The sequence below is a fragment of the Dipodomys merriami genome, unplaced genomic scaffold, assembly GCF_024711535.1.
Source record: "Dipodomys merriami isolate MVZ:Mamm:240054 unplaced genomic scaffold, mDipMer1.0.p SCAF_122, whole genome shotgun sequence".
NCBI classification, from domain to species: Eukaryota; Metazoa; Chordata; class Mammalia; order Rodentia; family Heteromyidae; genus Dipodomys; species Dipodomys merriami.
This window is the reverse complement of record NW_027202516.1, coordinates 2,545,846-2,571,024: the sequence shown is the minus strand read 5'-3', so window position 1 is coordinate 2,571,024 and position 25,179 is coordinate 2,545,846. Positions and strand designations below refer to the sequence as shown.

The following is a 25,179-nucleotide window of genomic DNA, read 5'->3' as shown; positions in this document are numbered from 1 at the left end:
GCGCCCAGGCCCAGAGTTCAAGCCCCACGACCGACAAAAAAAAAAAAAAAGAAAAAGAAAAAGCTGGTGCAAGTAGAGAGAAGTCTAGTCCATCCATTTGGCGCGGGTGCACAAACGATTAGCACAGCCACTGAGGAACAACTTAAATTAGAACCGGAACTACGGCATGACCGGCAGTCCCACCCTGGGATCCATCATGGGGGCCTGTGTTTGGCACGTGTGAGGCTCTGGGTTCCATGCCCTCCCCCCAAATTTACAAGTCAGTATGTCTGACTTCAGCATCACCCACCAAGACAAACCCCACTGAAGGAGAGAGAGACATGACCACACAACCGAGTACCACGAGAAACCCTTTCACTGGAGGCAGCATGAAAGGACTGACGGAAAACGCTAAGTGCGGCAAGTCAGGCGTGGAGAGCAAAGGCCCAGCTCAGAAGCCTATGGGAAACCACGAAAGCGTCACCCCAAGGAGGAGTGGAGAATAAAATACTGGTCCCGGAGTTGGGAAGGAAGGGACTGGAGGTTCAGGCTGGGGGAGGACTGGAATGGTGGAGGACTGGAGTGGAGGGCTGGAGTGAGGGCTGGAGGTTCAGGCTGTGGAGGGCTGGAGTGAGGGCTGGAGGTTCAGGCTGTGGAGGGCTGGAGTGAGGGCTGGAGGTTCAGGCTGTGGAGGGCTGGAGTGAGGGCTGGGGGTTCAGGCTGTGGAGGACTGGAGTGGAAGGCTGGAGGTTCAGGCTGTGGAGGGCTGGAGGGAGGGCTGGAGGTTCAGGCTGTGGAGGGCTGGAGTGAGGGATGGAGGTTCAGGCTGTGGAGGGCTAGAGTGGAGGACTGGGGGTTCAGGCTGTGGAGGGCTAGAGTGGAGGGCTGGAGGTTCAGGCTGGAGTGAGGGCTGGAGGTTCAGGCTGGAGTGAGGGCTGGAGGTTCAGGCTGGAGTGAGGGCTGGAGGTTCAGGCTGTGGAGGGCTGGAGTGGAGGACTGGGGGTTCAGGCTGTGGAGGGCTAGAGTGGAGGGCTGGAGGTTCAGGCTGGAGTGAGGGCTGGAGGTTCAGGCTGGAGGTTCAGGCTGGAGGTTCAGGCTGGAGTGAGGGCTGGAGGTTCAGGCTGGGGGAGGGCTGGAGGTTCAGGCTGGAGGTTCAGGCTGGGGGAGGGCTGGAGTGGAGGGCTGGGGGTTCAGGCTGTGGAGGACTGGAGTGAGGGCTGGAGGTTCAGGCTGGGGGAGGGCTGGAGTGAGGGCTGGGGGTTCAGGCTGGAGTGGAGGGCTGGGGGTTCAGGCTGGAGTGAGGGCTGGAGTGGAGGGCTGGGGGTTCAGGCTGGGGGAGGCTGGAGTGGAGGGCTGGGGGTTCAGGCTGTGGAGGACTGGAGTGAGGGCTGGGGGTTCAGGCTGGAGTAAGGGCTGGGGGTTCAGGCTGGAGTGAGGGCTGGAGGTTCAGGCTGGGGGAGGGCTGAATCAGAGGTCTGGAGGTTCAGGCTGGGGGAGGGCTGGAGTGGAGTCAGATGAGGAAGAGGGCTTCTGGTGCTCCACTGGGTTTACAGCTCGTGGGATGACTACAGTTTGCAACAATTTCCTGCATATTTCAAACTACCAGAGTGCAAAGGGTCACAGGCTAATCACCTGCATGGGATGCTCACATGTGTGTGTGCGTGTCACAGCTAGCCTGGGGATGTGTACCATTACAATGACATCTGAGCAGAGGCCTTGGCACTGTGCTCTCCAAGATGACCCACATGTGACTATTTAAGTATATTAAAATGAAACAAAACTAAAACTCTGGCACTTCATTTACAACAGCCACTTCTCAAGTGCCCAGTGCCTACTACCCACGGCAAAATAAATCTACAGAAAACCTCAGAATTCAGAAACAGTGGTCTAGTTAGCACATAACCAGGGGCGATAAGTACCTTGAAAGAATTTTCAATAGCTAGCGCTGTATTTACTTACACCCAGAAGAGAACACACAGCTGACATACGAAAAAGCCAGAGGACTCTTCCTGTAACATATGGATGAAGAGTTAGTTACACAACTGAACAAGACAAAAAGGTGCCCCTTGATGCAGCGGATTTTTATCCAAACAAGAGCGTTATCCAACATCAACACTAAGTACTAGACAAAAACCAGGAATGAGCAAAAGAAATCCACTATTTTTAAAATTATTCCACAAGACAGAAGATTGTAAGCCTATATATTAAAAAGATACTAAAGAGTATCTTTAAAGAGAAAGGGTAAATTAAAAAAAATAACATCTACAATGCTACTGATGCTATACTAACCTTAAGTCATTTACTTCTTCTGGCTTTCCACTTTCACTTAAAAGTTGTCCACTACTCACTAGCCTTGAGCTGAAGAGCTGAGGCCCAGCGTTCAGGCCCCGCGTTCAGGCCCCACAACTGGACCCAAAAAAAAAAAAAGTTGTCCACTATTGACCTCACAAAGGCAAGGGCGCTCAAAGTCCTGATACTTTGTGCATTCGTGCGTGGGGGGGTGGGAGGGAAGGGGAGGAAAGGGGTATGAAATAGAGGTTGAACTCAGGGCCTGGACACTCTTTCTGAGATTTTTTGGTCAAGGCTGGCACTCTATCACTCCAGCATGATTCTGCTTCTGGCTTGTTTGGTGGCTAATTGGAAAACAGATTAGTCCCGGACTTTCCTGCCTGGGCCGGTTTTGAATCACAGTTCTCAGATCTCAGCCTTCTGAGTAGCTAGGACCACAGGCATGCACCAGCTGTGTTGGGCACAATTTACTTTTTTTTTTTAATGTGAGAGTGGCTTTATATTTTTACATACTTTCCTTCTGTTGGAGAACCTACCAATACATTCACTGGGTAAGAAGACCAGAAAATCAATGAACCTGATCAGGCTCAAAGGTGAGGGAGTCAGAGGTGAGAAGATGTTACACTCATAAACTAATGTGTTGACACTTCTTTGTACAACTACTTAAAGGTAAGTTTTAATTACACAGAAATAGAAAGCTATGTGCAGCTGCTGGTGGTGGTGTTTTGACAGCTGAGTAGACGGGACAACTCTATTTGTGGAGAAAATGCCCAAGTCCTGTCCAAACACCCCTAGGCTCTGGACCTTTTCTGGGGTTCAGCAAAATAAAACTTTTTTTTTTTTTTTTTTTTGCCAGTCCTGGGGCTTGAACTCAGGGCCTGAGCACTGAACCTCTTTTGCTCAAGGCAAGCACTCTTCCACTTGAGCCACAGCGCCACTTCTAGACTTTTCTGTTGATGTGATGCTGAGGAATCGACCCCAGGGCTTCATGCACGCTAGGCAAGCACTCTACCACTAAGCCACCTTCCCAGCCCAAAGACTATATATTTTTTTAATTATCTTTACATAGTTGTACAAAGAAATTCCCATTCTACAAAAGAGTATATGAATACAAAGTGTCTGACAACATTGGCAAGGACTATATGCTAATCGGTCCTCTACTAATTCAGATTATACACATGGGACTAAAGGAAATTCAACATGGCCAGTAGCACGCTAGCTTTCATTGCCATGTGGGAATAAAAACTAAAACCAAGTTTCTCCAGTGAAGGCATGATGCTCACTGCCATCCCAAATGAGGACGCTCAGGGCAGCTTTCCTGGGGCTAAGTCACACAAGCCAGTGCGGCAAACACAATGCTTGCACTCGTCACCACCAGATGAGCAAGCACTCAAGTGCAAGTGTTTATATCCACACACACAGGGAAAGTGGGGTGGGGGTGGGGATGGGAACAGGAGGCAGGAAGGGAGAAAACTACCCAACACCTTTTCCAAAATAAGAATCTGAGAATGGCATTTCACCTCTCAGAGCACTCCGTGCCGTTCCCACTGCTCTCTTCGGGAGAGAGCGCAATTTTGGTACAAAACAGCAAACTGCAGAACTCTGTGTCATGAGCAAACAAGATGCTTGAGCCAGAGCTCAGAATATCTGTCCTTAGGTTACGGCCACAGAACACATCTGCAGTCTTTGTCCACAAAACGTTTCCTGTTTCCTCCGTTTGGAAAACATTACAGGTGCACGGTCCTAAGAGAAAACAGTGGATATGAAGAAAGGGAGGCAGCGTGTTCTGCAGGGAAGGAGGGCACAGAGACCCCTCCCACACGGCGCTGCACACACACACTGGGCATTCCCTAAGCCCTGTTCCACTCACAAGCTCATAGGTGTGGTCAGAGAGGGTTACTGATGGATGCAAATAACAATTTAGCATATACAAATTCTATTTTAATCAAACCAGAAGGAGAAGAATGAGCAAGAGTGAACAAGAACTCATGATCTCGTTTACCTTTCTGGAGACACCCCACGTGTGGATTATTGGAGTCATTAGTCATATCTTTATAGGATTTAAAATTCTCTAATTGCATCCAGTACAATCTTCACTAACGTCTCTCCACCTGTAGCTCCAAGTTCATGGTGCAAATCCCATTAGCAGAGGTAGAAAGCAGCATGAACTGATGGGGAGAAAAGCAAGGTGATGCCAGGGGAAAAGAATCTCTAATACTACAATACTGTACTGAAAGACCCCAGACTCTCTGGGATACTTTCTCCAACGGGAGGGCACCCCCAAGAACCAAGACTTCAAGCCAGCAGCTGCAATAAGCAAGAGGGGTTTATTTGGCGTTTGCGCAAACGGACTCTCTGTCCCAAGCAGACAGGGAGTCCCGAGCAGAGGTTACAGACATTTTTAAAGGCAAAAACCATAATATCAGCATAAAATGTTTTCCGTGATATAATTGGCTCATGGTTGGTCTATAATTGGTTGACATTTGACCCGGTTCGTGGTCTGGTCAGGTGGTCGTTGTCAAGGTTTGTCCAGGGATGGCTTAATTAATTTGGAACTGAAGAACATATGCTATCTATAACCGCTGTCCTTGTCCTGGGTGGGCTGATATCCGGACATCTGGACCGGCCAATACTTTGAGTTACTGACAATTTTATCTCCCAGGTCAAAGGGGGTCTGAATGCAAGCATATTTACAGAAGCAAAGTCAGCAGTTAGCAAGTTAATAATGGTAATGGTGAAGTGAGGTTCCTAATTTTTAACTCTTCAGTACAGTGCCATAGGTTCCCGCTCTGATTTCTCAGCAAAGATGGTAATTGTCATCACCACAGCCAAGTCAGCTATGAAGAACAAAGGCATTTAAAATCAGACACGAAATGTTACAGCAACCCCACTGGGGCAGCAGCTGCTTCCTTTCCAGTACAAGCAGGTAAGCTGGTTTGCGTTTGTACCCTCCCTAACTAGAGGGCAGGGCCTAGGCCTTGAGGCCCGGTGGGGAGACCGGTGGCCTGACGCCCGGGGACAAGACCCACGGGAAGGCCAGAGATGCGTCATTTTTATTCAGTTTAACTCAGTAATGTAGTATTAATTACAGTCTCACTAAAATAAATTAGGGGCACAGTTTCCACTGCAGCAAAACTAGGAGAAAAGATAGGTGTGGTACATGACATGTTATGTCATGCATGACACAGGGTCAGTCCAGAGAGGAGGGCCAGTGACGCTGGAAAGTTCCATCCCTGATGCTCAGTGCATTGTCCCAGCTGTATGACCAACCTGTGTGCTGTGATGCTAAACAAACTTCTGTCATTATTACCAGGGTGCAGCACACGCCTGTGTACTGCAAACAACACATGGTAGTGTCGGAGGGATGCTACCGGTTTACACAGACCCTCACTGCAGTTCGAGAAGCTGAAGTGTACTGGGAAACTGTGCCAGGTTTTGTGGGCAGAAGCCAGCACAATCCACATTAGCCTGTATTCTGGTGGCCTACACGACGTAGGCCTGCTACGTGCTTCACACAACCATAAGTCCATCTAACCATGGGCTCCGATCATCACCAAGTAACGTGTGCTTGGATTTGGTTTCCTTCATGTTTCTCTGTCATTACTTGCTAAACCCCTACAACAGTGAGGTTAAATCTATTTCCTGGAGCAGCTGCACAGCCACAAAGGTGTAGACAGCTCGGGCGGTGCTGAAGGACTCAGACGCAAGTCTCCCCGACCCACACCTGACCTCCTTGGCTGCCCAAGGGCAGGCCACAGAAAACGGCATTTCTCTTCCTTGAGAAGGGACCCAGAACCTAACCTCACTCATCTCCCCGAGCCTGTCTCGGAGCTAACTGCAGGAAATCCTGCGACCAACCCTGTCTCACAGAAGATGCTGAGACCTGGGTGAGGAGTCTGGCCCTCCCTGAGAGGAGAGGCCGAGAAGAATCTGGCATACCGTGAAGAGAAGCCATCTACCAATCTACTTTGTGTGGGGATCCCTTTACTCAAGCCCCTGTTCAGTGTACTTGCAGCCACAGCTAACGACGACACACACAGCCTCATCTACAGTACAGATTCAAGTACCCACCTCACCCCTCTGGTGGACTGCACCATTCTGGCAGAGATTATAATGGTATTGATATGTGTGTCTGGGGGAGGGCAGCGCAGCACACAGCAATGTCCTGCAGTGACCCTGAGAGCAGTGAACAGCTACATGGCCAATGTATACACACACATACACTCACACACACACACACACACACACAGCGGACTGAGCATATACACTCCTACTCACGTCAGAAAGACACTACAGTCTTGTGCCGAATGATAGCTGGAGCCAGCTTTCCATTTTCTTCCGGGGGGTGGGGGGGGTTCTGCCTTTTAGGGCTTTAACTGATTGGACAGGCCCACCTGTATACTATGGAAGATCATTTAAAAAAAAACTCCAAATCTCCTGATTTACATGTTCATCATATCTTAAAAACATACCTCCACAGTCACATCCATACTGATATTGAAAAAAAAAAAAAAGAAGAAAGACACTACAGCAAGAGTTAGGAGAGAGCATAAGGAGACAGAATGGAGCCAGGGAGAAGCAGGGAAGGAAAGGAAGGGACGGACATGGGAGGGACAGTGGGTGAGTGCATGGGGCCCGCGGCCACAGCCAGTGACACGCAGTCTTCCAGTATTCTGCAACTTTTTTACCTCAGCCCTCTAATATATGCTAACCCATTCCTCAAAAAGATGATGAAGTGAAGCCAGGGCACAATGAAAAACACCCACTGGGACTAGCTGTGGTGGCATGTGCACATACCTATAATCCCCACCGACAGGAGGAAGAGGCGGGAGGATGCAGGGTTGGAGGCTAGTCTGGGTTAAATGTGTTTCAGGCCTACCTGAGCTACTTAATGAGACCATCTCAAAACAACCCTCCCCTCCCCCCTGCGTACCCGCGCATACATGCGTGTGCGTACACACACACACACACACACACACACACACACACACACACACACACACACACACACACACACACACACACACACACACGAGGGAGGAAGGCAACAGCATTAGGCAGCAGACGTGGTTCAGTGGCAGAACACTTGCTAGCATGACTGGGTCCTGGGTTCAACCGTAGGGAGGGTTCAATCCCAGAGGCAGAGGGAGAAGGAAGGAGGGACTGAGATCTCTTTATAGGACTTTGAAGAAGCCACCTTTCTAGCTACCTCTGAGGTTAGGAAACACTCTGATATGGAGGTGAAGATGAGGAACAAGTCTCCAGGCTTCCCCTTCAAGACTCCTTGAAGCTTGCGCCTGTGCCTGCGTTCTCCTTCATTCAGATGCTAACACCTAAACATCTAAACCAACAGATCACAACTGCAAATAGCTGGGAGACAAAGATCTGAGCGATTTTTAAGCAATGTTTTCTTCTAGGAGCAGCTACTTACAATTCTTTTCTGATTGCAGTCTCATGGCTGATTACGTGAATATTCAAAATAAATTATCATGTTCTCTAAGCACTTGTACAAAGTACAAAGTGTACAAAGGCAGTATTACAGCCTTGGCTGAAATTAAAGGAGGGTAGAGAAATAATAATTTTGTTACGTACCCTCTCCCCTACAAGAGAAATGTCACAAAAGATGTAAATTCAAACCTGCGTGGCGATAAGGAATGCAACATGGAAGTCCTAACACCTACATTTTATACCTGCGTGGGCGTCGAGGTGCATGAGGAACAGAGCCAGTGAAAATGTGTGAAAAGGATGGTCTTAAAAGATCAATTTGGATAGCCGAGCCCCTAGTGGCTCACGCCTGTAATCCTAGCTACTCAGGAGGCTGAGATCTGAGGATCGCGGTTCAAAGCCAGCCCGGGCAGGAAAGTTCATTAGACTCTTATCTCCAATAAACCGCTAGTGGTGCTGTGGCACAAGCGGTAGAGCACTCGCCTTGAGCTGAAGAGCACAAGGACAGCGCCCAAACCGAGTTCAAGCCCCACGACCGACCAAAAAAAAAAAAAAAAGATCAATTTGGAAGGCCCCAGATGATATGGCATTTTAAAAAAGCCCCTCAGTGGGTGATGAAGGCTAACAGTGGCTCCCTTACCCAGTCACACTCCGTGTCAGCGCCACTGCGTGACGTTCTCACTTTAGATGGCCGTACTTCCAGCCGGCACAGTCTCGTCAGACCCTGAGACTCAACTCTCACCACAAGAAAACTCAGTTCTGAACAAGTGCAAGGTCCCAGCCTGGGAAGGGAGGTGGGGGGGACCCTGAACGGGGCCTGCCTGTTCACAAGGAGTGCGCTGGGTTTTCAAGCGCTCGGCAGAGGCAGAGGCTCCCGTGGGGACGGGCTCCTTGCTGGCAGCCAACACCGCCAGGTCTTCTGCCTTGCAGATCAAGCCTGGATGGAGCCTAGGCCAGGTGGGGACACCGGTGCTGGACTCCACAGGACAGCCAGTCGGACAATGGCGTCCACCCTCAACTGCCACATGAGCAGTCTGGTGTTTGAACTCTTGGGGTGGTGTTGGGGACCAAACCCAGGGACCCACCCATGCTAGGGAAGAACTCTGCTACCAAGCTGCCTCCCCAAGTCTGCACTGCTGACTGCCCGGAAAAAGGAAGTTTACTTTCAGAGCAAGGAGGAAGGCAAAGGCAATCCTCCCAGGGCTCATCAGAAATGGTGCTCCTCTCAGCTCTCCTAGGACGCCACCTCCAGATCGGGACCATGTGCCTCCTCGGCAGGCCAAACCCAGAGCGGAACCTAGTGCAGTACCCGGCTCAGCAGGCCAAACCCAGAGCGGAACCTAGAGCGGAACCTAGGGCAGTACCCGGCTCGGCGTTCTGAACCCAGAGCGGAACCTAGGGCAGTACCCAGCTCAGCAGGCCAAACCCAGAGCGGAACCCAGAGCGGAACCTAGGGCAGTACCCAGCTCGGCGTTCTGAACCCAGAGCGGAACCAGGGCAGTACCCGGCTCGGCAGGCCAAACCCAGAGCGGAACCTAGGGCAGTACCCAGCTTGGCAGGCCAAACGCAGAGCGGAACCTAGGGCAGTACCCGGCACAGCAGGCCAAACCCAGAGCGGAACCAGGGCAGTACCCAGCTCGGCAGGCCAAACCCAGAGCAGAACCAGGGCAGTACCCAGCTCGGCGTTCTGAACCCAGAGCAGAACCAGGGCAGTACCCGGCTCGGCAGGCCAAACCCAGAGCGGAACCTAGGGCAGTACCCGGCTAGGCGTTCTGAACCCAGAGCGGAACCTAGGGCAGTACCCAGCTCAGCAGTCCAAACCCAGAGCGGAACCCAGAGCGGAACCTAGGGCAGTACCCAGCTCGGCGTTCTGAACCCAGAGCGGAACCAGGGCAGTACCCGGCTCGGCAGGCCAAACCCAGAGCGGAACCTAGGGCAGTACCCAGCTTGGCAGGCCAAACGCAGAGCGGAACCTAGGGCAGTACCCGGCACAGCAGGCCAAACCCAGAGCGGAACCAGGGCAGTACCCAGCTCGGCAGGCCAAACCCAGAGCAGAACCAGGGCAGTACCCAGCTCGGCGTTCTGAACCCAGAGCAGAACCAGGGCAGTACCCGGCTCGGCAGGCCAAACCCAGAGCGGAACCTAGGGCAGTACCCGGCTAGGCGTTCTGAACCCAGAGCGGAACCTAGGGCAGTACCCAGCTCAGCAGTCCAAACCCAGAGCAGTTAACTGGGAAGCAGGTTTAGGTCCGACGGGCTGCCACCCAGCAGGGGCTGTGAGCCCCTGCCCACTCTGCCATCCTGGCTAGAGAAAGCTTTTGGACAAAAGACCCCAGTTTCCTCATCTGTAAAACTAGGGCTGTGACTTCGTGGGGTTTTGTGAGTCAGAAGCGAGTTTATGTTGAGCACTTTAGAAAAGCGCCTGGTGTGCGGTGCTCTCCCCGCACTAAGTGTTCAGAGAATTCTGCTGCCGGCTGTGGACAGGCACTTTCACCGGCACGCGCACACACGCGCACACACACACACAGTGGACAGGCACTTTCACCGGCACGCGTGTGTGCGCACGCACACACACACACACACACACACACACACACACACACACACACACACACACACACACACACACACACACACACACACACACACAGGCTCCCACACCTCCAGGGGGCAGGGCTGCCAATGCCAAGTGCTGGACAGGCCCTGAGGTCCTAGGCTGACTTACCAACACACGGAGCAAGAACCCCCACACAGGTGGGTGGCTTCAATCCGCTCATTTCCTTACGTAAGAGAAGCATAGTGGATATTTTTTTAAGGCACCTCAGATCTATGTAAGTTAACATTCAGAATTTCTATCAGAAGCAAACTCAGATTTTCAGAGGTACTGAAAATTACAAAGCTGATGGAGATATCAAGGTCTGTAAATATTAATTTGTTTCTCCTGCCAAAGACTGAAGCAGAGGTACCCTGAGCACCGCCCGCAGGGACACATACCACTTTGCCAAGTCCCAGGGAAGCAAATGAATGACTGAATTTGGTGTCCTGAGAACCGCTCTCTGGGGAAAGAGAAATGCACAGCCATGGCTCTGTCCTCGCATTTGCCAAGGCAGAGGGGCAGCACTCTGGGGTTCAGAAGCTCCAATAAATTTGTACCTGAGAGGACAATTCTCCAGCGAGACTTTAGTTAACTCTCAGTATGGGCAGATAAGAGATTAGTTCTCACAGGATGAAATTGTTGATGTGGGTACTGGGAAATGGCAAAGTGGAAATTCCCAGCAGGTGCCGGCAGAGCAGTATAAGAATGACAGTTCAACAGTGGGCGCAGGCATGTTTCTGCAAAAACGGCTATTCTTCCAATTAGAAAGAACATACAGTATCGGCTTCAACAACCTTCCACCAAACGACTTAAACAAGAAGACATCAAACAAAAGGTCCAACAGTCTAATCTAAAACATAAGGAACACTAAGACACACTCTATCGCCTGAAGGCAATAACCATTATTTCAGCCAGAGCTAGCAGGGAAAAAGAAGGCTGGGAGTTTAGCCCTTCCAAAAACTTGCCAGGCCCAGGTACTGCATGCTCATGCCTGTAATCCTAGCTATTTGGGAGGCTGAGATCTGAGGACTGTGATTCAAAGCCAAACTGGCAGGAAAAGCTGACGAGACTTTTATCTGTAATTAAGTACCAAAAAGCCAGAAGGGGAGCTGTGGCTCAAGTGGTACAGTGCCAGCCTTGAGCTAAAAAGCTCAAGGACAGTGTCCATGCTCTGGTCTCTGGGCCAGTATAAAAACAAACAAACAAACCAACCACAAAGTTTGGTGGATAACCCTTATTGGTTGAATCAATGCTGAGAGGGTCCTGGTACAGAAACTCAGGTTTAGGTCCCAAGAGTTTCCTCAACCATTTGGTTTGTAAGGCTAGAAAATACCCAGCACTTTCATCTCCAACCTCTGCAAAACAAACCCAGAGGACTGTTTCCTTCTGCCACTGTGATTCCTATTCCCAGGGGTGACATCTACTTGCCCAAGGCATAAGCAACCTCAACCTGGCCAAAAAAAAGAAAAAGAAAGTATGAAATTTTACCCCTTCACCTCATCTTTAAAGAAAGAGACCAGTACACAGTGCAGACTTTCTCCTGTGGTGTTGTTAGACCAAGGACCACGACAGCAAGTCTCTAAACAGGAGTAGCAGGCTCTCTGCAGAAACAGCCACGCCTTCCAGCCTTCACCAACCCGACTTCAGTTGAATAGGCAGGCAGACACGCGCGTGCTTCCTACACCCAGCGGCGCTGTAAAACCTGTTACAGGATGCATCCATGTGAGGCAAACAGCTGGTGGGAGGAGCGAGAAGCCTCTGTTCTTAGTCGGGGCTCTGCCAGCCTCTGGTTATGTGAGGTTCAGAAATACTGGGGACCTTCTCCTTGCCAATGCTTCTTCGTGAAAAGATGCGGGAAGTACCCCAATTTCAGTAGTGTTGGAATGGAGGAAAATGCCTTCAGTGGCTTTGAGATTCACTAAATATAAGCTTCATCTCTACCCGGATGCTATCATAGAAAAAAGAACTACAAATGGATGAGATAGAGGAGAAAAAATGTATTGGCCAAAAGCCAGCCAAAAAAGTGGCCAAGATGGAGGCTGGGCACAGAGGGCAGCTCTGGACATGAAAGGAAGAAAAGGCGTTCCGAATGCTGGCCTCCCGGGGCTCTGCCCCGGGAGCACCCTCTCTGCTAGCACCAGCCCTGGATGCCTTCCATCCCTTGTTGACCCTTGAGTCCTCGCGACCTCAGGTCCTCTCCTCTTTGGCTGTGTTCATGGCTGCGGCTCCACGTCAGGCCTTACCGCTGCACCCCTCTCTGTACTCCAACCCATTCTCCTCGCTCCCTCAAGACGCCGACTTCTGCAGCGGAGCACTCACTGTGCACTCTTTCCAGTTCAAACACTTAAGTTGTATGCTGTTCCCAAGCACCTCAGGCCTACAGCTGCATGCCTTGTGGCCTTACGCAAGGGTGCAAGCTTCTCAGGGCATCCACATCTCCATCCGTAGAGTAAGAACATTCTAGTACCAACTAAGAATAGTTGACCTACGTACTCAGGCAGGGTCAGTGCAAGGTCTGACACGTGGCAGAAATCAGTCATCTGTATTACAGCATCACCTTGCCTTTGGAAGAACTCTTTTTCTGCTTCTTTCTCTACCACTTTCAGCCAACGGGCTACTTGCTTCATGCCCCACAATCCTGTACTTGCTCTCCCCAAACCGCTGGCACAGAAATGCATACCCTCCCATCACTGGCTATCCACGAAGACCCATGCAAAAACAGAAGGTGAAATTAAAATGCTGACTCCGTGTCTTTTAGTCTGGTGCCAGCCTCCCAGAGGGCCTCCCAGAAGACGCTAAGGCTGACTTCCTGGTGTGCGGGCCCTCCGCCAAAGAGCAGCGGCCACCTCTGGGATGACTCCAGGTGATCTGATTTCTACAGTCTGAGTTACCAGGCCAGGTAGGGAGGAAGAGAAGTCCCTGTGAGGTACTTCAGTTCTGGAGTGGGGGTGCCAGTTACAGTCATCTTTCAAAAACTAGCCCAAGGACACAAAGGGTAACTCGGAGGGCTTCAGAGAAATGCAGCAAAAGTCCTGCCTTTAAGACTTTTCAGAGCGGGTTTGAGGTTCAATTTATCTGAACTGGGCTTTCTGTTCCTCATAGCAAAAGCCTCCTGAGCACTTCCGCACTCCAAGGCTCTGATGTGGCAGGAAGTGCCCCCAGAGCAGGCACACATGTGCCCCCAAGTCTGCTTCTTGCTGCCTTCTGCAACATCTGGGTGTGTACAAAGAAATGAGGAAGTCCTCCGAACCAGGAGTCACTCCTCTAGGTGATCACTGCCACATAGCACCCATGCACACGTTAAAACAGGCAACCAGTAGCTAACAGACCACTAAATTAGTAACAAACAGTGGAGTATCAGCTGAAAAAGGAACCGATTTCAGCAGCTTTGAGAGATGATAAACAAACTCATTTGTGGATGGCTTGATGAAGCTCTCAGCACAGGTTAGGGTTTTCAATCGCTAAGTAATACAGTTACAGAAATGGCATGCAGCTGACTGGACAAAAACCCTAGCAGTGCAAGGCCAGGCAGGAGTGGGCACGCTGCAGGAGACACAGGTGAGTGAATCTGGAAATGTCTCTGGCTAGCTCTCGGCTTTAGCTCTCAACTCAGTTTATGAGACGGGAGCTGACACATGGACTCAGTGGTGAGCACTTGCCTACTAAGTGTGAAGCTGTGAGCTCACACCCTGGCTCAAGCAACAACAAAAAGGTGAACGGTATCAGATAAGATGCACGCAGGAAGGGAGTTATGGGAAACTGAGGGGAGGGTTGTGCCAGTGGTAGTGGAGGAGTTGCAATGCACAGAGGAATTCAAAATATTGTGAGATGGCCAGGAGCCAGTGGCTCATACTTCTAATCCTAGCTACTCAGGAGACTGAGATCTTAGGACTGTGGTTCAAATCCAGACCAAGCAAAGAAAGCACCTCAGACTCTAATCACCAGCACAAAGTTGGAAGTCAAGCTGTGGCTCAAGTGGTAGAGTGTTAGTTTTGAGCAAAAAAGCCAAGCAAGAAGAGTGTGAGACCGAGGGTTCCAGACCCACACCAACATGTATGTGTGTGTGTGTGTACACACTAGACCTCTGAGGGAAGTGTGCAGACAGAAGGGAAAGGGACAAAACCATGTAAGCATAGCCTGACTATCTTCCTTAGTTACCTTAAGGGAAAGTAAAAAAGTTTTGTCTTGTTTATGTAATTCCAGTTGGAAATAAGACACCAAGGACTAGTGCTCACCTCTAAAAGCAGGAGAGCAAGCAATAATTACAGTGAGAACAAACAAGTGGAAAAACATCAAACATCCACACATTAGGCTGCACGGTGGGTGCCCGGGAGGCTGGGGTGCAGACCCCGCTCCCTGCCAGCGCGCCACCAAGTCCGCATCATGAATCTGCAGCCCGGAACTCGCAGGATTACAGGCAGGAAGGCAAGGGGCGGCCGGGACAGGGTCTAAGCTGGGCGGTTCTCGGAGACTCTGGCTCATTCGATTGTCACACGCATCTGACAGTCATCGAGCCCACCGGTAACAGTTCCCTTTGGGCCTGGTGAGAAACTGAAGGCGAAACGGAAGGCGAGGTTCGGCACCCACACCAAGTCCCCGGGTCCGAGGGCCCGCGGGGGAAGAGGAGCGCCGCGCCCCGGCGCCGCGGGAGCCAGCGCCGCGGGCCGGGCCGGGCCGGGCGGGCGGGCGGCACCGCCGCTGGGGACCAACAGGTCCCTTCCGCCCCGCGGCCAGGGCGGCGAGCCGCACACCCCGGGAGCCGGGGCGGCTTCCCCGAGCCCCCGTCCGCGGCCCCGGCGGGCGCGACGCCCCCCGCGGTCGGGAGGCTTCCAGCGCCCGCTCGGGATCTGCGCCCGGGGGTCGACGTCCAAAGCGCCGGCGGGACTCCGCGCCGGACGGCCACGGCGCCCCCCCCCGCATCCCCGCCGGGGTTCCCGGGGCCCCAGCGGCCCGGGGTCAACGAGACCTGAGGCGGGCCCGGGGCGCGGGCCCGGGGCGGGGACGGGAAAGTCCGGGGTCCCGCACCGCGCCCGCCGCGAGGCCGCGGGCCGCTCCGCCGGGCAGGTGTGACACGGCGCGGGGGAGCCCGGCCGTCCGGCCCGCGGCCCCCGCTCCCCCCCCCCCGCCTCCCGCCCGGCCCGGGCCCCGGCCCCGGCCGCGCCCGCCGCGCCGCCGCCCGGCTCCCCCGCGGCCGGGCCCGGCACGCAGCGGTCCCCGCGCGGTCCGGTGCGGGCTCGCGGCGCGGTGTCAGGGCCGAGCGGCGGCGCGGCCGGGCCCCCGGGTGGCGGCTCACCTGGGCCCGCGGCGCGGCGGGCGGAGCGGCGGGCGGAGCGGCGGGCGGCGGCGCGGCGGGCGCTGGACTGCGCGGGAGGCGGCGAGGACCGCGGGAAGAGGAAGGCGCCGCCGGCGCGGCCGCGGCGTGGGCGCCGTGACGTCACAATGGCGCCGCCGGCCAATCGCGAGCGGGTCCCGCGCTATGAGGTCATGCGCGGCCCGGCCAATCCCCGCGGGGGACAGCGTCGGTGCCGGTCCGTTCCGGGGGCCGGGGGCGCGGGCCGGGGCCGGGGCCGGGGCCGGGGCCGCGCGGCGATCCCGCGTCCGGGCCGGCTTTCCCCCTGGCTTCCCGCAAGGCCCGCGTGGGGCGCCGTCTGCGCGCTGGCCGCGGTGGCGTTCGCGGTCCTGGGGCGGGAGATCTGCGCGGGGTCCCCCCTCGGGCCCTCACCCCCCTGGGGCCCCCACCCCCTCGGGCCCCCCACCCTCTTCGGGCCCCCCACCCCCCTGGGGACCCTCTACCCCCTCGGCGGCCCCCAGCCCCCTCGGGCCCCCACCTCCTTCGGGCCCCCGGAGGCGCCCCAGCCCCTGGGCGATCGATCATCTAGGCGATTCCCTGAGATCCTGCTCTGGGTGGGGCTGGGTTAAATGGCCTTGGAACGCCAGGAGCCGCTCCAGGAGACCGAGCTGCAGCCGCTGAGGTCACCCCGCGCTCTCCTCCCCCCTGCCTGACCCCCGCGCCCATCGTTGCTCTCACATCTTCGCGATTCTGGTTGTTCACAGGGGTCACAGGTCCACTTCAGAAACTCACTCCTGAAGCTGTAAGCGCAGCTACTCGAGAGGCTGAATCTGAGGATCGCGGTTCAAAGCCAGCCCAGGCAGGAAAGTCCCTGAGGCTCATATCTCAACGAACCACCAAAAAACCGGAAGTGTACCTGTGGCTCAAGCGGTGGAGCGCCAGCCTTGAGTGAAAATCTCACACACAGTGCCCAGGTCTTCAGTTTAGGCCCCAGGACCTCCACACACAACACTGAACGTACGTTTGTTGGATGGATTAAAAAATGGTGAATGGAAAACAAATCAGTAAAACATGCTTTCTTTAGGCATTATTTGAGCATAAGTTAAACCAAAGAGAAAGCATCAGTTCCTGTCACTTTGGAAATCTTATTTTCAGCACAATAATGATCTGAGAAAATTTCACCCTGGGAAGGCTGACTTATCAACTTCTGCAAATGCTAAGCTAAGCTAAAGATAAGGTGTTCATGCAAGACATTCTCTGGGCCTTTTACTTCACTAGTTATCAAAAGACAAATTTTGTTACTGATTTGTTTCATAACATAGGAAAGTGCAAAAGACTTCTAGACAACAGCAGATAACTTTTAGCCCGGAACTGTGCTTAACAATATAGCCTTTGTTTAAAATCATATTTATATTTTAAATCATATAGAAAAGTAAAAGATCCAATAAAAAACTGACATCCTCTACACAGTTTACAGTAGAAAAAATATAGACACATGTGCGCGCGCACACACACACACAGCCTCACAAATATAAAAGATCAAAAATACACAGTGCTGGGCACCAGTGTAGCCTTTGTTTAAGGCGTGTCTTTTGGTTAAGTAACATTTTCTACAGAATGGTCTAGTACAGAATATGTTTTGCCCCAATTCTGTCATTTACAAAACAAGCTGTAAATTAGCCATATGTGATCTAGTCAGGTCATGTGCTCTTTGGGTCCTCTGTATAATGTGTCACTGAAGACCTTACCTTAGTACAACATTAAGCAGGTCCTTACATGTCATCAGCTTGATAGGACAATTTTTCACACCCAAGATGGATGTGCCATCTTAAGAATTAAATGGTATTCTGCATGCTTGTTACATTCTAATTACCTTTTGAAAACCATTGATATTTAGCACTTTTTTTCCAAATACCTTACTGGATCAAGCATCATCTGTGGAAGTGTTTAGATTATTGTTTCATTGACAGCATCTGTGGAAGTGTTTAGATTATTGATTCATTGACAGCATCTGTGGAAGTGTCTTCTATTGATTCATTGACAGCATCTGTGGAAATGTCTTCTATTGATTCATTGACAGCATCTGTGGAAATGTCTTCTATTGATTCATTGACAGCATCTGTGGAAATGTCTTCTATTGATTCATTGACAGCATCTGTGGAAATGTCTTCTATTGATTCATTGACAGCATCTGTGGAAATGTCTTCTATTGATTCATTGACAGCATCTGTGGAAGTGTCTTAGACTATTGAGTCATTGACAGATCTATTTTTTTTTTTTTGCTTACGTAGTGCTGAGGAATCGAACCCAGGGCCTCGAGCATGCAAGGCAAGTGCTCTACCACTGAGCCACCTTCCCAGCTATTGTTGATTTAAGCTGGATGGCTAAATGTCAAGGCACCCTCTACAGGTTTTTTGTCGGTTTTTTGCCAGACCTGGGGCTTGAACTCAGGAACTAGGCACTGTCCTGAGGTGCTTTTTGCTCAAGGCTAGCACTCTATCACTTGAGCCACAGTGCCACTTCAGGCTTGTTCTGTTTGTGGTACTGAGAAATTGAACCCAGGGCTTCATGCATGCTAGGCAAGCACTCTACCACTAAGCTACATTCCCAGCTCTTACAGGTGTATTTCAATACTGAAAATTTTGCCAAACAGCCTCTCAGCATAAATTTGGGAGCAATTTTTAGGCCACTTCAAAGTTTTGGAAATACAAGTCATCCTGTTGCTGCCTAGGGTGACTGTTTTAGTCTCTGCATGTGTAAGATCGCTTCCCCTTTCCTCCCTCCATAACCTGTCCCTTCCTGGAATGTGACCTAGAACAAAAAGTTTCTTTCCTCCCTTCCCCACAGGGCAGGCTTTTATCGTGTGTGTGTGTATATGTGGTGCTACTGTAGATGTTTGCCCAACGTGTCATTCATCCGTGTTCTTCTAGCATGATGGTGTGCCAGGTGGACAGCAGCACACGTGTCTGTCCAGCTCAGAACGCACTTCTCGTTCCAAGAACACTGGCTGTTTCAGCATATGCATGAAAGACTAATGAAGCCTCACATTCTTGTCACTTTATGGTGCCTTGATCACACAGTGGACAGCACCTGGTGTGCCTCCCAATAATCTCTGCCGCCTGAGACTCCTTTGGGGAACATGGTATAAAGAAAAAAAAAAAAAAGGAATCCTACTCTCTAATCAGCACCCTTTCTATAGCTTCTTAGCTTCTAGGTCTTGATAATGCAAAGCAAAGTACTACGCGATAGATACCCAGCATGGAAGGAATTAAGATTGGTTTTCTATCAACACTGAACTCCAGCCTCCGACACCACAGGCCCAGCACAGGCCCGTTTCCATTCTGTCAGTTTCTGCTGCAAAGAATCCACCCAGAGAAACTATTTAATTCCTCCCCTGCAGAAGCTTTGAGATTACAACAACAACAAAAAGTTGCTCAGGCCGGCCAGTTTGAAGATAATTTGTTATAGATAACATCCATTTTTATTGCTAAAATCAAATGTAGAGACAATGACAATACAGTTCACTCTGTCATAGCAGAGTATCCGAGTATGCCCTTTCTGGTTTTTTGGTAACTAGTCAAAAGTCACAAGAATTTTCTTTTCCCCAAATGGTTTTTTCCCCTCGCATTACAGGAAAACACTGGCCTGGGTGGGAACGAGTCCCCCAAGTCCCCAACTCCACGCCCAGCTCCCCAGGCCGGGCTGGGGGCGGGTGAGCGGCTCCTGGGGAGCGGCTTCCCTCCCGGCCTGCCGCGACCCCACTCAGCAGCTCCAGCCTCTGCTTCCTGCGGCTCCGGCTGGGCTGGCCGGAGCGCGCAGGCCTCTGCCTGCACCACCCACGGGCCACGGCCGGAGCCTAACCGGGCCCTGACTGCAGGGAGGTCCAGAACTGGGAGTTAAACAGGCGGGGTAGTGGGGCGCCCCTGGGGTACCCCGCTCCCTGGGGAGCGCGCCTATCCACAAAACGGACAAAGCCTCCGGGAAAGGGCGAGAAAAGGGCGGCGGCCGGTGGGGCCGGCCAGGCCTGGGGGGGTCTCCCCTCCCTCGGGCCCCCTCCCCCCTGGCTCCCCCCTCCCCCTGGCTCCCCCCCGCCGCCCTCCCCCTGGCTCCCCCCCGCCGCCCTCCCCCTGGCTCCCCCCCGCCGCCCTCCCCCCTCCCCCTGGCTCCCCCTCCCCCTGGCTCCCCCCCGCCGCCCTCCCCCCTCCCCCTGGCTCCCCCTCCCCCTGGCTCCCCCTCCCCCTGGCTCCCCCCTCCCCCCTGGCTCCCCCCCGCCGCCCTCCCCCCTCCCCCTGGCTCCCCCTCCCCCTGGCTCCCCCTCCCCCTGGCTCCCCCCCCGGCCGCCCTCCCCCTGGCTCCCCCCCCGGCCGCCCTCCCCCTGGCTCTCCCCTCCCCCTGGTCCCCTTCCCTCCCCTGGGCCGAGGGTCGCCCCGTTTTCACCCGGCTCCTCCTCGGCCCTTCGAGGCCGGCCCGCTGGCTGGCGCCGGGCCCGCACACAAGGCGTGCCTGGAGCTCCTCCGGACGAGGAGCGCGGCCCCTCCGGGGCCCGCTCGGGAACCCCCCACCCTCGAGGACCCCCCCTGGAGGACCCCCCGGAGGACCCCGCTCGGGGACCCCCCTCGGGGACCCCCCCCGGAGGACCCCCCCTCGGGGACCCCCACCCTGGAGGACTCCCCCGGAGATCCACCCCCCCCCGGAGGACCCCCCCTCGGGGACACCCCCCAGGACCCCGCTCGGGGACCCCCACCCTGGAGGACTCCCCCGGACACCCACCCCCCTCGGGGACCCCCCCTCGGAGGACCCCCCTCGGACCCCCCCCCCCGGGGGACCGCGAAGGCCGGGCCCGCCCGCTCCCCGTCCTCCGCCCTCCCCCATCCGACTGCCGCCCTCTGGCCCCGTCCCTTCCGGGCTGCGCGAACCGAGGCCGGGCCGGCCCCACGCCCCCGCCGGCCCTTCCCACGCCTCGCGGGCGCGGGGACCGTTAACCGCCCGCAGCTAGGGCGGGGCCTCCGCTCCCCGCCCGCCCCGCGGCCCTCTCGGCCCCCCCGCGCGGTCACCCCATTCATCCCGCGGCCTCATCCGCCAATCACCGGGCTCCGGGGGCGGCGCCTCCGGCGGGGGCGTGGCCTCCGCGCTCGCCCCGCCCGCACGCGGGGTTACTCCCGGGCGCTGACCGGCCGGGTCCTCGCGACCCAGCGGGGAGAGCGGGGAGGGGGGCCGGGGGTCGGAGCACGGGGCTCATCCCGGAGGATGGCCGGCCGCGGCCCGGACCCCGCGCCCCGCGCCCCCTGGCTCCCAGAGCCCCCGCGGCTGGAGCGTGCGGATCGCCCGGGGCCCCGTGGCGGGGCGGGGTGGGCGGGGGTCTGGGGGCGCCCCCACCGCGGGGTCTGCGAACCCACAAAACGGGGGACGGCGGAAGGTCCTTGCGTGAGTTCTGCCGCTGTCCCCCCTAAGGTTGCCACCCCAAGGGCGCGAGGCCTAGCGGTTCCGGGGCCGCCAGGGGCACCCCTCCCCTCCTCTCCCCTCCCCCTCCCCCTCCCCTCCCCCTCCCCTCCCCCTCCCCTCCCCTCCCCCTCCCCTCCCCCTCCCCTCCCCTCCCTTCCCCCTCCCCTCCCCTTCCCTCCCTTCCTCCTCCCCTCCCTTCCCCCTCCCCTCCCCCTCCCCTCCCCTCCCCCTCCCCTCCCCTCCCCTCCCCTCCCCTCCCTTCCCCCTCCCCTCCCCTCCCCTCCCTTCCTCCTCCCCTCCCTTCCCCCTCCCCTCCCCTCCCCTCCCCCTTCCTTCCTCCCGTTCCCTTCCTCCCCTCCCCCTCCCCTCCCCCTCCCCTCCCCTCCCCCTTCCTTCCTCCCGTTCCCTTCCTCCCCTCCCCCTCCCCCTCCCCTCCCCTCCCCTCCCTTCCCCCTCCCCTACCCTCCCCTCCCCCTTCCTTCCTCCCGTTCCCTTCCTCCCCCTCCTCCCTCCCCTCCCCCTTCCTTCCTCCCGTTCCCTTCCTCCCCCTCCCCTCCCCCTCCCCTCCCTTCCCCCTCCCCTACCCTCCCCTCCCCCTTCCTTCCGCTCCCTTCCTCCCCCTCCTCCCTCCCCTCCCCTCCCCCCTTCCTTCCTCCCGTTCCCTTCCTCCCCCTCCTCCCTCCCCTCCCCTCCTGCTCCCTCTCCCTCCTCCCTCTCCTCCCCTCCTATCCTCCATCCCATCGTCTCCCTCCCCTCTCCTCCCCCTCCCTTCCTTCTTCTCCTCCCCCTCCCTCTCCCTTCTCCTCCCCCTCCTTCCCCCTTCCCCCCCCCCCCCAGACTTAACCGGAAGCGGTTCGATGGCGGCTCCCAGCCTTCTGGCGCCTGGCCCCGGGCTGGTGAGCTGGTCGCAGGCTTTAGAGCCCAGGCCTCTGGGTCGGAAATCTCAGTGAGGCTTGAGAAAGCCGAGCCAGGAACTCAGGGACTGTCAGGACCCAGCTCTCCGCAGGCCTCAGACTCTGCTCCTGACCTTGCTCAAGCCGGGCTGAACTGGGCAAGGATTCCTTCTTCCCCCTGGGGAGGATCTGGTGAAATCACTCCTTTATCACAGAAGTGTTTGGAGAGAAGAAGAAAAAAAGACCATCCAAGGGGTGTCTGATGAAACAGGAAAACTAGACGTTCGGGTCACAAGGACCCGACTTAATAAACTGGTTGGGCCAGACTTGATCTTCCTGAATCCAACTGATAAAGTCAGTGGAACAGTTAGAACAATCGTCCAGACCCAGAGAGGAGCAAGCACCCAAGCATACTCAAGTATGTTCCCTTCCCCCTTTCCCACCATGAACCCCCCAGCTGTTGGAGCACCCAGTAAGCTCTACCAGATGTGCCCACACTCTCTTTGGTGTGACCATTCCTTCCTTGCTCTGCCTTACTTCTTTTCTGGTCTCTACTCCGTGTATCCTAAACTTATTTTTGTGACAATATCACAAACCCCAACTTGGCCTGCAGGGACTTCACATAGGCTCTTCCCGTTTCAGGACCTCCTGGGACCTCAAGTTTCTGCTAACAAAAGGAATTGAATGCTTTTGACATTGTAAGGGAAGAGCTGTGCATCTGGAGGTGGGGCTGTGTTTCTTGAGAACTCTGGCAGCCTCATCGTTTCCACACCAGGACATTGAAGGGTAGCTGAGATCCTTGAGGTTCTTTTTATTTTGGGGGGGTCTGGTCGTGGGGCCTGAACTCCGGGCCTGGGCGCTGTCCCTCAGCTCTTCAGCTCAAGGCTAGCGCTCTACCACTTGAGCCACAGCACCACTTCCGGCTTTTTTCTTTTTGCTTATGTGGTGCTGAGGACTCGAACCCAGGGCCTCAGGCATGCAAGGCAAGCGCTCTACCACTGAGCCACCTTCCCAGCCCCTCCTTGAGGTTCTTAACCACTGAGTCACATGTTATTGGTGATCTTTATCACTCCAGCTTGACCAAAAAGAAAACTTTTGGCTGTTCAGCATTGCCAACCTAGATCCTTGGAGGACTGCCCAGGGCTTTGGTCTTTGTGGCACGCAGAATTCAGAGTAGTTAGATTTGAAGACACAGATAACGGGGTCATAATGAGCATTCAGTTCTCTGAGACAGAGCAGGGAGGCAGGATCAGACTTTTCACCCAATCTGCATTTACCTATGTACATGAACATAATCTGCATCACCTTGCGATCTGAAGATATGTGCTGCATGTTGTATAATCTATGCTGTATGCACACAAAGATGGGAGCCAAATCTCTTCTGCCTGTTGGGTGAGAGGGGTGCCAGTTTACCACGCCTGTGTAGACTAGCAGAGGAAGGCCGCAGACGGAGAGACAATGGACAGATTCGGGAAGGAGAACAGCGCATGCAGCAGGCTGCTTCGACGGAGCAGTGGCGGTTATAACTTGGGGAAGGCCCTGAAGACCCAAGGCTGAGGAACTGGGTTTTCTTCCACAAGCAGAATGCGCTTGAAAAAGTAATAGCAGCCAGGCACCGGTGGCTCACGCCTGTCATCCTAGCTACTCAGGAGGCTGAGATCTGAGGATCGTGGTTCAAAGCCAGCCCAGGCAGGAAAGTATGAGACTCTCAGCTCCAAATAACCACCAGAAAACCAGAAGTGGAGCTGTGGCTCAAAGTGCTAACCTTGAGCAAAAGAGCTCAGGGGCAGCGCCCAGGCCCAGAGTTCAAGACCCACATGACCAACAACAGCAAAAAAGAAATAGCAATAGCACACCCCTACATGGGGGTGGCCAGGGTTTCCCATCACACTTGATGCAAACCCCAGATCCTTCCCTGGTGAAAGATCAGTTGTGAGTGGAGAGCGGCCGTGCGTCCAATGAGGACGGCTGTGGGAGTGGACAGTGGCGGCAGCCGCGTGGTGCTGTGGATGCATTAAGTGCTGCCGAACCACGTGGCTGACACGGAGAATCTGATGTCCCACACATTTTACCATAATAAAAAAATGAAAAATGAATTTCACTTTCTTCTTCTTTTGTAAGTGTAGCAACTAGAAAAACTCAGGCTGCAGAGGTACCCAATCCCAGCGCCCCCGTCTGGGGAAGGAGGTGAGAAGGGCAGGCTTGAAGTGTTGACCAGCCAGACACGTCGTGGAGCTGGGGCTGGCTTCTGGAAATGTGTCATCTCTCAGGCGCCCAGAAGGATCCAGGGATCTGCCCTGTGGTCCCCTCATTTTCTTTCCAACGGGCTGCACTGAGTCAGTCCAAGCGGACCCCTGGGGAGGTGGCTGGGAATGAAGGGCTTTGCCGGCCTCTGTATACCAGTGAGAATCCTCGAAAGTAGGGTGGCAGGGACACAGGTCACAGTGATCCCAGAAGATCAGGAGTTGGTGACAGGTATAACGTGTAACACGGCACATGAGGCAAATCCTGGTAAAAGCTGGGGAGTGTGGCAGGTTGACTCTGAGAAGGAAGTTGTTTGAGGCTTGTAGGGGAATGTGCCAGAGATTTGCTGTTGGCTGTAATGTATCACCCGGCAACTGGCCCAGTGTGAGGTTCCTGATTGGTCGTGAGGTCAAATGAGTTAAGGAGCCTCCGTGGAAGGGCTCTCTCACCTGAGCGGCACAGGCCAGACGTCAGGCAAGTGTAACCAGAGCACCAGGTCTCTGCAGCGTGCTCACAGCAGTGTGTTTCCGCTTTCTAGAAGTAAGCTTCAGCCTTGAGGATTTTCTTCCTGTAAGGCGTACTTCATCTTTTATGCAAAAATGAAGGATCAGCCACCCTGTTCCTCTAAAACTGCACCCTCTCTTGTTTGATGGACGTTGTTTTGGGAGAATGATTAGCTTCAAGTATCCAATACAGTCTGGACATCGATGAAGTTTACGACTGTCCCAATCCAGAAAAGTGCACAGAGACAAGAGGTCACAGTGCTAGACACTCAGGGTTTAACGTTCGAGGTGAGATCAGGGAGGTCTCAGAGCTGGGACTGTGTGTTCTCAGAGGCCGGAGCCTCTGGGACTTGTCACACCCAGATTGGGAATGCTCATTCTACCACCATTTTCTCTCTGGATTGAATGATTTCTGCCTCCCCAGAACTAAAATCCCATTTGAGTTGGGCGGACACTTGATCTGATCCTAGGGCTACAAAGGGAGAAATCTAAAGTTTAT

The 25,179-nt window shown here is 54.5% G+C and overlaps 1 protein-coding gene across 1 annotated transcript in view; it reads right to left on the bottom strand.

Moving 5' to 3' along the window:
* Positions 1-15,704, bottom strand: part of Elovl5 (ELOVL fatty acid elongase 5) — a 40,992-nt gene extending 25,288 nt beyond the window's left edge. The window contains exon 1 of the mRNA XM_070017288.1: positions 15,602-15,704. The gene's annotated coding sequence lies outside the window, so the exon portion shown is untranslated. The remainder of the gene's footprint in view (positions 1-15,601) is intronic.
* Between the last annotated feature and the right edge of the window lie 9,475 nt (positions 15,705-25,179).